The sequence below is a fragment of the Motacilla alba genome, chromosome 3, assembly GCF_015832195.1.
Source record: "Motacilla alba alba isolate MOTALB_02 chromosome 3, Motacilla_alba_V1.0_pri, whole genome shotgun sequence".
NCBI lineage: Eukaryota > Metazoa > Chordata > Aves > Passeriformes > Motacillidae > Motacilla > Motacilla alba.
The window spans coordinates 9505781-9519220 of record NC_052018.1 but is presented as its reverse complement, the minus strand read 5'-3'; positions in this window follow the sequence as shown (position 1 = coordinate 9519220).

The window sequence follows — 13440 nt, the reverse complement described above, 5'->3', positions numbered from 1 at the left end:
ACAGCCTTGTTAGAAGAAAAGACCTTAATTTTGTTTAATTTAATACATACTATAAATGAATTAAGCTAAGTCAAATTTAACTACTTCAACTTTGAACAAATGTGTCTACAAAAGGTTTGTGAGATGTAGCAAATCAATTTTAGCTTCACACCTTTACTAATGTTTTTTATTTCCTGAGTTTTTTGCAGACAAGGTCTCAGATATCTTTTATATAGGAATAATCTTTTTCTTCCAGCCTGATTTTTTTCTTTTTCTCTTATTTCCTTGATATTTTTCACTCCTGCATTCTGATGGTAGCTTTCATTACACTAAACATAGTTGCTCTTAGTATTTTATTAATTACATGGTAACAAGTTATAGATCTGCATTAATTTCAGGGGAGTTAAGGTGGATGCTGTAGATATGTGCACATGATGCCTGTTTTGGGCTTACCTAGAAACAGAAGCCAGACAAAGTTAAAAGGATTGAAGTGAATATATTTAATGAAGGTACAGGTACATTGAGGCAAACAAACCTCTCCAAGGGGCTACACCCAAAATGGACAATAGTCATGAGTTTTTCAGACAGATATAAACTTGGTCTATTAGCATATCAGGGGTTAATCCTCCAATTACAGCTTAAGGTAATGAAGTCATATACCCCCAATTCACTCTTGTTTATACCTCTTGGAGCCTGTGGTAGAGGGTGTCCTTGGATCTCAAGCCTTGAAGGATTGTTTTGTCTGACCAACATGTGAAGAGAATTAACTAACACCCTATATGGAGTTCAGAGTTATGGGGTATTGCAAAGTTCTGCATCCCAGGAGGGTTAAACCCACACACCAGAACATGCTGGAGGCTGACTGGCTGGAAAGCATCTTGATGTCCAGATGGACAGCAAGATGACCATGAACTAGCAAGGCACTCTCACACCAAAATGTGGAGAGAGCTTAGCTTAGCACTGGTGGGGCAACAGCTGCACTTCTGTGTCCAATTCTTGCTTACCTCAACCGTCCTGATGGTTGATCATTTTAGGTGATCAACACCTAAAATATTTTTAGCTAAGCCGAGAAGTTACAGTTCTAACAGTATCCAGGGCAAGTCATTGACTAATCACTTTAGACTTATCCCATGTGCTCAGGCTGCTTCCTTACCTTTTGAAATTTCCATTTTTAAATTAATACTTCCCTGGAGTAACCCAAGCCCTTAGGACAGTAGCAAATCCCCAGAGTTTGGCATTGAAACAGAACACCAGAAAGCCCAGTGTAAAGTGTGTGACTTCATAAATACTTCATTTTGTCCCAGAGGGTTGCTTTTCCTTTTGGACTATAAAGCTCCAAACAGAGAACTCCAAGCCCACAGCCTTGTTCCCAGCTGTTCCTGTGAGCTGCTAATCTGAAATTAATGACCTAAAGGCTCTAATCCCATGTGTTTAATAAAGAAAATTTAATAAGGATACTGGATTTTAAATTAGCATGAATCCAGCAGCTCCTACTGATGACAATGAAGAACTATCTCCAGAATTTTAATTTTTTTTTTTTTTGGGGTGGAGGAGGAATAGGAGAGACAAGGATGTGAGACTTTCTGTAATGGAAAAAAGATGAACTCCTGCTATTTTATCTACCCTTTTCACAGAATATTTTTTTCTCTCTGTTAAAATTGTTCCCAGTAAGTCTGTCTCAGCAGCAGACAGATGAACCCTCCCATTTAAATCCCCTCCTGTCTGATAGGTAGACATTTGCAAGCCAAAAGAGAATCATCCTCCTTACTTCTGAAAAGTATGGTCTGCCTTTCAGATAATACCTACTTTTCCAACCCTGTCAGGTGAGGCAGTGCTTGAAAGCTATTTAGCACTTACCCTTTTGTATAAAAAGTTATCTCAGTAGGAGACTTTGCAGCAGTCTTTAACCCCTTTTGTATTCTCATTCCATCTCAGAGATGTCTCATGCAAGCTAATAAATAATTCCATGAAGTCTCTTCTCTTTCCACAACATTAATCTCCCATCAACTAGTAATGAGCCTTTGTTGGTTCCTTGTGAGAATCTGAGAAATCACATTAATTCCTTAAAACTTTTTTAACAATAGTGATCCTATTGGCAGAGAGTTTAGGAACATCTGATCCATACATTTAGCCTAAGGAGGTTTTGATGGCCTGTGTTTGTTGTGCCCTGAAATTCCTAAAGCCCTGGAAAGATGTTGCAAATGTGACATGCATCAATTTCTAATAAATTACATCTGCATATTGTCTGATGCAACAAACCAGAATTGTGCTGCCAAAGTCCTGTTCTTTCATGTTTTTCTCTTGACCTGAATGATTTTTTGTGAAAAAAAATCATATAGTCAAATGCAAATTTTATACAGGTTGCTGCGTATTCATGTGAAATGACTGTTTATTCTTTGCATGCTGATTTTCCCCATAAAACATGCCAGAACATACCAGCCAACAAATAGCCAACACTCACTCTCCTTGACTTGTCCACTTGCTGTGCAGTCTTTGATTTTAGCAGTCTAGAGGAGAAAGGGTCCTTTTGAAGGTTTGCAAAGAGTTTTTGTTGCTTAAACTCGGGTGTCCAAATTAGATGCCCAGGATCCTACTTATCTGGTGCTCTACTGACAGACAACCTACAGCACAGAATAGAGTAAAAAAGAAAGCACTATATCCTACCAGAGAGTGTCAATTCTTTCAATAAAACTTGTATTTTATAAACATTTCAGACAAAATTAGCTTCCTATTAGCCCCACTTCCATATTCATGTCAGTTAAATAAACAAACCAATCAAATAGCAAAGGGGGAATCAAAGCTGAAAGTGGAGAAATAAAAGAGAATTGTGAGTCTACAGAACACTACTGTGCATTTGAAACATTTTTTTTTAATGCATGGCTCTGACATTACAGCTTGCACTCAATTTGCTTCAGCTGAACTCTGCATTGCTAAATGTAGCAAGGACGCCCATCAATTCAGCCCACTCATTTCTGCTTTGTTTCAGCATCAACTTTTCACTGGATTGTTTCCTTCTGCAACAGCAACTCTTTCAGACTGTCATGGTACTCTCCTTTTTTTTTTTTTCCTGGTTCCATTGTTTTATGCCATTTTTATATTCCCTTTGTTCCCCTGTGATATGCAATGAAACCAAGAATGCAATTAACATAGTTAGTTACATTCATTCTGCCCTTTGACTATTTATAAAGACACCTTTTCTGAACCCAAAAGAAAAAAGAAGAAGAAAATGAGCCATCCAAAACTTGAAGTGTCTTATACTTTACAATTTCCTGCTCTTCTTCTGAATGTGTGGAAGCCTGATAACACTAAGGAAATGGTATATAAACAGACTTCACATATGTGTTACATGTTGTTTGCAGAGAATTGATTTTGTCATAATACAAAGCAAGTTTTCATCGTAGTTTGAACTAGTTTCAGTGCCATGAAAACCTCTAGAGTTTTTCCCTGAAACTGTTATCTGAATGGAAATCTGCTCATAAACCTCCTGAAGGATTATTGATTGGGACAGACTATATGCAAAGGGATTTCAGTTTAGATGAAACCAGCTTTTAATCTATATTACAATAGTACTTCTTATGTTGCATGTATTGCCAGAAGAAGAAATAATGTAAATGCAGTTGTTGAGACTGTGACATAAATAGGCAGCCCAGTACATTCATTATTTAACCATGACAAAAGAATGGCAAGAATCTGTCTTTTCTCTGAAATGAGAAGAAGAACAAGCCATGGCTGACAAATATTAAGTGACACAACTTGAAGGTCTTCAGAAAGCTCTTCAGTGAAGAGGGCTGGTACTAACTCTCTGCCCCAGTGTGATTACAGAGGCTGGGTCACAGTTGCCAATCATATTATTTTGCTGTTTGCCCTTCAGAAGGTTCTGATAATTTCTCCTATTGGACACAAGGCATGAAGGGTTTTAATTGATCTCCTCAAAACGTTGATTTTCGAAAGCTGAACTTCACTTTTTAGCTTGGTCCATTTGAACTTTTTAAAGTAACTTTAGATTGTTGAACATAATTCAGACCCTTTTGCAATAACTGCAGCCCATTCAGCAATGGATTTCTGGAATAAACTTACAGAATGAAAGGTATAACAAGAGAAAGATAACTGTGTGAATTCTCTTAGAAACAAATCATGGTAGTTCTAGGGAAGTATAAGCAATAATGAACATAGGTTATATATAAATCGTGATTTCCTGCGCTAATATTTGAAGTTTATCCTTCTGTGTTTTAGAAATTGTATCTCAAAATAAGTAGATGATCTGTGCTGGAAAACATAGCTATTTTGTATCAAGTCTCTGAGGACACAAGCAATTGCAGATAATGAGCTGGGTTATTTTTTGATTGTTAAACTTCTGTTTTTTCATGGTATGGCCATCTTTGTTACCCGGCTGTGAGTCCTTTCTCCATCAGGAAATGCAGTAAACTCCCTAGGCATCTGTGACCTGGATATAAAGGTTGTATAACTATGATGCAAATTCTTATGAATATCCTTTTTTTTAGAGGAGCTCTGGAGTTTTCACAGAAGAATGGTTGTGCATGTAGAGCAGAAAGCTGCTGGTTTTGTTTTTTGTGTTTGCTCATCTCTCTCAGTCACAAAATTTTTAGTTTCAGCCACTGCAATTATTACTGTTTAGCAACAGAATGTCTGTTTGATGATATGTGCTGCTATACCTTAACAAAATAAAAATTCTATCCTCTGTTCAAGTTGATGGAGTGTTTACTGCCCTTGGCTGTACTGTTTATGACTTTATACCTCTGAGTCACTGTGTATGTATCCAACCTACTGTGCCTCTGATGAAAATGTGTACATGAATTTAAATTTAGGAAATAACTTTACATGCTGTCTTGGTGTGATTCTCATTTGAAATGGTGGCTACAAGTTTCTCCACTTGGCTGAAGAACAACAGCAAAAGCTGTTGCTAATTTTATTTTCTAATTACTTGTGCAGCATGGATTTGTTGACATGATATGGATAGGGGTCAACTAAACAGATTTGCCTTGGGTTAATAGAAGTTTTCCATCATCTCCTCTGTTGCTGGTGCATAAAATATTCCTTAACAATCTTAACTTCTTGAATGGGGGAATAAAAGCCTCACAATCAACCTGACAGCCTTTAACCAAGGCTGCCACTATCCTTTGTATTCATCTGCTTTGCAACTCCCCTTACTGGTTCAGAGGCCTCTGAAAGGCTTGGAAACAATTTTATGAATAAAAGTGTTTTGAGTGCTAAAATACACTTTGTATAAATTAAAATAATGTCTTTTGCACTTTTCATAAAACACTATATGCTCTATTCATCCCTGGAGTGGATTTCTTTTACTGTTATTGCTGCGATGACACATAATTAAGTCAGATTACATTTGTATAGATAGAGGAGAATAGCTAAGAAACAGTTCTAAATTATTCATCAATAAGTTTCACCACAAAAAAATAAAAAAAGGAAAAAAGCAAGAATTTTAAATGTGCTCTCTATGATTTTTTTCTTCCTAAAACTAGATAATTTTATAATGGTATATTGAACAAATAAGTCTCTCTCTTCCTCCCCATGAGAGAACAAGAGACTTCATTTAACTCCACATGTGTTATTCTGTTTATCTGCCGATTATCATATTACTTTGATTTGTGTGTTAGATTGTAAACTCTTGTAGGATTATGGAAAGATTTCTTTCTCCAGGCTGAACCAGTGAGATTTTCAGTACCATGAAGACAGAGATGAGTAGAGAAGAAGCAGATTGGTTATTATATCTCTATGTAGTTTTTACCCACTGGTTTGTCTCATTTTTATCGCTGCAGAGTCAGCATGAAAGCCAAAGAAGTTAATACACCTGCACAACATTGACACAACACTAAGTTTTAATGTCTCTTCATACCCTCAGCATGGCTAGAGAAAATGGGAATTGCTGAAACGGTGTAGCCATAAAGAAGAGCAGGAGTAGGCATAGATATGCTTTGATTCACCCAGGTAAAATACTCCTTTTGATTAGGAATTGAAAAATATACAATGAAGGAAAGTGCTGATTTACTAAACATCAGGGGTTCTTTATGTACAAGTCTTTCTTTCTGGTTTTTGATGGGCTCATCCAAATTTGCAAGACAATTTACTTGGCCTGTTAAACTAAGTATTTCTGTGTAGAAAATGCAAGGGGAGGCAGTAATGAAGGAGGAAGTTTAGACCAGAGAAAAAGGAACAATAGCTGTCTCATAAAGGTAAAAAATATGAATTTAGCTACTATATCTCTTTTCTGTGTATGTAATTGAGATTAGAAAAATAGTTTAAATAGAAATTGTATGGAAATTTAGGATATGCAGTGGAGATTATCAAGGGTTTTTTGGTATACTGGACACCTGTGGAGAAACATGGAAATGGATAGCCAAGCAGTTGAGCTGGTGACACTGACTGGAGGCTGTTTTGAGGTCTGATTTCCTACTCCATTTTTCTGGGAAATATTGGTAGTGCATGTCTGACCCCAGCACGAGTGTGTCCTGACCATGTTCAACAGCAGTGGTATGAAAAGGAGGCAGGACCAGATGGAAGATTTGGGTTCACGTTGCTGCTCTGCTTCTGTTTCTGGGAGGTCAGAGAAGTGGCTTTTCTCTGAAATGAAAACAACTCTGTTCAACTCCTTTGCATCTGAGGAAATGGACCTGGAATCCTGTGTGAATTTCTTGTCAACTGCATCCAAGATCAACTGAATTTCTGGATGAAAAGCCAATGCTAAGTGAAAAGATGGGGAGTATCGTGTAGAGATAGTTAAACAGCTTTCACGATGCAAAGAAATTGCCAGTACAGATGAAGAGGGAAGCTTCTGGTCTGCACTTTTCATCACAGTTACAAATTATTTGGAAAAGCAAGAGCTTAACGAGGTGACAAAGTTTGCTGATACTACAGAATTGTTCAAAGTGACAGAAACTTACACTAACATCAAAAGGATGAACTGAACTTGTGATTTTGAGTGGTCAGAGATAAAATGGGAGAAAAAATTCAGTGCTGATAAGTGAAAAATAATAGATGCAACAAAGCATAATCCTAATTATTTTACACAGCCGTGGGTTCATAAATGAGGTATAAATACTTTGGAAAGACATTTAGAATTATTATGGTTAGCTGAGTGCCAAGTGGTGATCAGTGAAAGCTGAAGATCATAGGAACAACAAAGAAAGCATCAATAACAGAATACTTGACATAACTTTTCTTCTTTATAAAACCAGGATCAACTCGTGTCTTGAATACTGTATGAAGTTCTGTCCTCCGTTTTTCAAACAGAGAAATTGTTGAAACAGACAAAGGCAGCAAGGATTAGATATGAAGTTTTTGTATGAAGAGCAATTAGGCTAGAATTGTGGGTCTTCAGGGAGAAAAAATGACTGAGGGACAAAATTATAGAGTGTATAAAATAAAAAAGTAGATGGACTGCAATGTTTTCTATTAACAATGTTTGAAGAACTGAGGGCCAATTGAAGAAATTATCATGCTGCTAGCTTAAGGTAAAAGTAAGGAAGCACTTTTCTCACACAGCACATTTCAACTCTGAAATTCATTGTTTGGAGTTTTTGTAGTACCCAAAGTATAGTTAGATTTATAAAAGGTTTGGAGAATTAGGTGGAAGAAAAGATCATTCTATACAATACTAATATATTTTTAAAATTTGTGTAAAAGAGGGATGTTACTTATCCTTCTTTTTTTTTTTTTTTTTTTTTTTTTTTAAATGACCACAAATAGTAATTTTTAGAGTAGGGAGATTGTTTGCTGGGTCTGATGAAAATGATTTTTGCCCACTATGATATTTGATGTGCTGTAGAACGGAACTCAGTGCACAGAAGATGTCCTCTGACATTCAAAGGAAATTTTCATGACAGAAAAGCAAAGTAAAAAAAAACCCAAAAAACATTACATCTACCTCCTCTAAAACAAGAAGGAAAAATAATTAATATTAATTCTTGGTGGGCCAGAGGTTCTTTCACACTGGGATGAAAAATAATCCTTGTAATATAGGACAGGACAACATAGGTGTGTTTTGGGATATGTCTTTAAGATATAAACTTAGTGTGGGATGACTCAGATCAGACTTGCATTTTGTATTACATTATATTAATTTAGAAACATGGAAAGATCCAGTTCTGAGAGGGTTTTTTTGCCTGGTAGCTGCCTGTTCAGTTGTAGCAGGTGGGAAGACTGAAAATAATTTTAAATAGCACTTCCCTTCTCTCCTCTCACTTCACATGGGAATAACTGTTGAACTGTTGGAGCAACCAGCCTTTTTTTTCCCTGATAAATTGTAAAAGTACCCAAAGGTATCAGGCGTGAAACACAGGAATATTGCATAGGCATTGTACAAGTTCTTGCAATGACAATTTGGAGAGATGTTTAAAGATGTGCCTGAGGGAGGTGATGGCTTGAGGGAGACAGTGATTTTGTTTTGTGATTTTTACCTGAGCCTGAATCAAGTTGCCTTCTCTTAGGGCTGAGCCTGGAACACATACATGAGATGAGCTGGCATGCCCTGAGGTGGATCTGGGATGCTGGCCTGCTTCCCAAGGACTGCCAGAGCTACTATGCTGAAATTCAAACTTTATGGACTAATGATTTTTCTGCTTTAGTGCCAGCATGTTTAAACATTCTTGATATTCTGAGTGCAAGTTGTCTGTGTAAATGTAAGTAAAGTCTCTGCCCAAGTATTCTTTACTCCACAGGGTAAAAAAGTAAGTGCATTAAAATTTGAGGTATTCTGGTGCCATGGTGGTGAAGTCCTATAAAATATGGAACCCTTTAAAGTGTAAAATGTGTAAGATGTATAGAGTTAAGGGGAGCTGAAACGTCCCAATGCAAATTGTGATCTGAACTCTCCCAGGAGCCAGAGCATTTGGGTCAGGTGTTACTGTTCAAGGCTGTTTCCAAGTGAGTGCCTGCGCCTTTTTACAACACAAGCCTTGTTACACTTTGATTTCTTCCTCTCTCTTGGTCTGAATTATGTTACTTTTGTTGATATGAATTCACAGCCACTTGCCAATGACCATAAAAGCCATTCTATACCACATATTGACTTGAAAGATTTAGGTCCCCAGTATCAAAAGATGGCACTTTATCCACTCAGCCAGACCAGACCCTTGATTTTATATTGCTGTTTTCTCTCTGAGTTTCAGAAGTCCTTTTAATATTTCAGAACCATGTCAGCTCTTTCATAAACTTTCCAAAGGGTGAACAGTAGTAGTTGTATTCCAGCTGCTGCTGAATCTACTGTGTTTGTTCAGCCCTGAAATGATCTTTTAAGATGTGAAAATAAAATGTTTCACTAGTACTGAGCCATAAATGCAAAACTGACCAGGGATGCAATATGCCCAAAAAAGCTACCTATTAAGTATTAGAACCATTTTTCTTCCAGCTTTCTGCATAGAGGCCTGATTCTGTTTTATCTGGATTTTTTTTTTTTTTTTTGTTCCATCAGGACTGGTAAAATAATAAAATAATATTAATCAATTTTTTGAGTTTTGAGAAGATAATGGCTATTACTTTGGTCTTAACATACTATGAAGCCTAGGGTAAAGACTTTTCCTTTTCTCGTAGGAAACAAACAAACCTTATGTACTTCATACAGAAATATTCCTTTGCACGTTCTAAATATTTTGACTCAACTCACAAAGCTGCTTAAGTGTAAGATTGCAAACTGATTTCCTGATTACTTTTGTAGATATTTCCTCATTTTGCATCATTTATTTGAATGTGTGAAAATTCATATGCTTGTATGTATGCTGTAGAGACTTTCAGATTTTCTTAATAGAAAGCACCTTCTCCACTTTTAAAATACATAGTGCTTAAGTCTCAAGGCTGGACACTGCAGCTCCACTGACAGTTTCTCTTATAATCTGAGATAGTGTAGACACAGGAAATTAACCTTGGGCAAAGTCATAAGTGTTTCTAGCCTTTTGTCAAGTCTGGATAGAATGGATAATAGAAATCTATCAACCTATATCCTATATCCTGCCTATATCTTGCTACAGGTTATTATACTAATAGAGCTGTAGGCCATATAGGACTTGTCTCTTTAATTTTAATAATAAATCCATAGTCCATCAGGACGTTGAATGTTATCTGAATGTGGTTTAGATGTGAAGTTTCTTGTGGAACTGTTGGCAAAGCTTTACTTCTAATATCCCTATTACTGAATTGGTACTGAGTGGGTATAAACCCTATTCTGGGTTCCACACCAAGCTTGTAGGTTAAAAGTGTATTTAAAAAGTGCTGAAGTGTCAACTGGTCCTATACTGCCTTCTGTCAACATTTAAGAAGCTGCTCAGGTCTTGACTTCTGTGGGAGTACTGAAAGAATAATCTTGAATAGCTCTTTTCTTTTTAAAGGTCTCCCCTAGTTGGCAAATGGCACCATAACCCAGGAGAAAAATATGACAGACATGTTATTTCTGTGGGAATTATCATAGTTTTCAGAATTTGTAGCAATTCTAAATATTATATATAGCAGCTAAATATATTTGTAGAAATACTTCAATGCCAGAGAGAAAAGTCTGAGGTTTTTGCTTCTGTTTTTCTCCCTTCAGAAACTGAGCTTTCTGCAATTAGCAGAAGTTTACTTTGAGTGATAGAAAAATTTAATATCTGTTAGTACAGAAAAGAAATTCCTCTAATAAGTCAAGAAAGAACAATATTATTTGTCATGGCTTTATTTACTCAAATGTTGGGAAGATTTTGTTGCAAGTTCAAGAGCTGTTTGAATAGTGCTACTGGTACAGGAAAGACTGCAAGAGTAGGATATGTGTGTGGTTTTGACATTATTGACAATTCATTTGATGACACTTCGGCTGCTTCATTTCATAAAAGGAAATGAAATCTTGCAATTGCAATGAGGATCAATTTGGCAAGGTTTGGTCCGTTTCCTTGCACCTCATCTCATCCCATTCCATTTTATTGTTTTCACTTTGCTTCAGAATTTTCTCCTTTTTTTTTTTTTTTTTTTTTAGCATTTCGTTTCATCAATTTCTTCTTGTCTCTTTGCTTGACTTCATTCCCTGATTTCGAAATTTCAATGAGTATCATTTTGGAAGATTTCTGTCCATTTCATTCAGAACAAAGAGCACCCCACTGCCCCAGCATGCCTCCCTCCACCCCTTTCTGCTTGGCACCAGCCTCAGCCAAATGCTGTTTTTACTTCTTAGTGTTATAGTTATGTTTAGGGTTAGAGTTGAGAAAACCGCAAAGCCCAGAGCTCCAGAGACACTGCAACTACTAAAGGCATGCCAAGGGGAGCCCAGCACTGCCCCAATATTGCTGCCTCCACACCTTTCTGCTTCGCACCACCCAGGTGCTTGGCACCTCAGTGAATGGCTGTTTTTACCACTCTTCTTAGGTTTAGGCTTATATTTAAGGTTAGTCTTGACAAAACCACAAAGTCTAGACATCCAGGGATTTTGCAACTACAAAAGCCATGCAAAAGGGTAGCACCATAGCACTTCATGTCACATTTGATTACAATATCTTCATTTCAGAATTTTCTTTTACTTCTTTCCATTGAATTAAATTTCATTGTAAGTCTACTCCAGTCAGTTTATTTCACTTTGTTCTCTGATTTCAAGATTTCATTTCCTTTCTTGAAATGGTGTAAATACATACTGAATTTTTCACCTGTCTTCTTTGTAGGAGTTTTAAAGGTTTTCACATTTCCCTATACCCCTGTGTCCAAATGCAATAGTGTGGCATAGAGCTGGAAGCAGCCACATTCATATCCTGATAATATCAGCTCGGCAGTTTCCAAGTGTTAAGTCAGGTAGGTTTAGACACTAAATAAATTCTGTTTCACATTGCTGGTAATGCCAGTCTGTGTGAGATGGGCTTCTTCAGCCAATTCATACTTAGATAACTGTTCAGGATCACATTCCCTTTGTATTTTGAATTGTCCTCCACATCTGATCACTTCTGTGTCACATAGTTCTTGGTCTTATACTAGATGAAATGATTTTCTAATGGTGTTGCATCATCCTTTATTATCCTTCCTCTCCAGCTGCTTGGCTATCACTTTCTGAGCTGTGGGTGAAGGAATGACCCACGTTTTCTGAACCCTGTGGGGTCTAGAATACACTGCACTGCAGGAATACCCAATCCAATTACAGCTAATCTGACACTTCTTCAACCAAGAGGTTTTCATGGCAATTTTCTGAGGAACCTATTCAGAGTATCTAATGTTAGACAAACATAATGGGCAGGGTGTGACTGGTGGAAGGTTCAATACCATTAACAGAGGCTCCCTCTAAGGTCTGTGGTTGGGTAATGTTCCCTGAAACTTGAGTCATAGCTACTTCTTCCAAAGGGCAAGGAAAATCTGCACTGGTCTGCATTCCTCTCCAGGGTGCATCTTACAGATCAAATTCTTTCCACCCTGCTGGTTTTTTTTGAGGACAGAATCACACAGAATCACAGAATGACTAGGTTGGAAGAGACTTTCAAGATCATCAAGTCAAATCCATGCCCTAAACACCTTAACTAAGACAATGGACAGTGACTGGTAAAGGATATGTACAACCCTGAATACCTCATCCTACCACAGCTACAAACCTGTGTGGCTTCTGCTCTTACCAAGAGATGCAGTTGGTGCTCAGGTGGCAGCTACACTGGGACACCTACAAACAGGCTTTTCTAGTAGCTGTACCTGTTTAAGCAATTAAGTGGCTGAGACAGAAGCTCTGATGAAAATCAGAAGAATTTTGGATCTGAATGTCTACAGATGAAGGTGGGTACAAGGGTAGATTTTAAAGAGCTCCTGCAGATGTCTTGGATACTCTTCTAAAGCCCTTTTGAAGAGTCTTATGTGAAGTTTGTCCCTGAATTTTCAAGCATGTCTTCTGTATTTCATTTCCTACTGATATTGTTAATAGATAATCCTGAGGGCTTTGAACATACCAGTAGAAGAAATTTCCTTGACAAAACCCGAGACTATTTCTTTTCTAAGTAAAATCTCTGTCCCAGTTGTTTGTTCATTATAAAGAAATCCCTTACAAAAAGTAAACTTCACAGTGAAACTCTTGGAAATCCAGCTGAGAGACTGGAAATCATCTCGTGGAGCTTACAACAGGACAGATACTACAGGATTTTTTATTTTCTTGTGATGAATAAAAGGTTAGGTATCCTAAAACACCAGCAGTACATTTTCTAACAGATACAGCAAAAAGAGAGTCTGTTACCAGAAGTCTTATGATTCTGCTGTATATTCTAACTTTTATCAGCTTTTAACACTCAGGACAGAATGTTAATTAATACTTGGTCTCCTGGGGCCCTGGTTAAACCTAAAAAAACTGCAGGAAGCTGTTAAATTTAGGTGCATTGATAGTCCCAGTAAAAAGAAAAAATATCCCCCAAAACCAGATGAACATTATCACATGTTTTCTTAGAGATTTGTCGGCAAAGTTAGCTTTCATGCTAGCCAGCTGAGGTCTTGGATTTCTATATGAAAAGAATA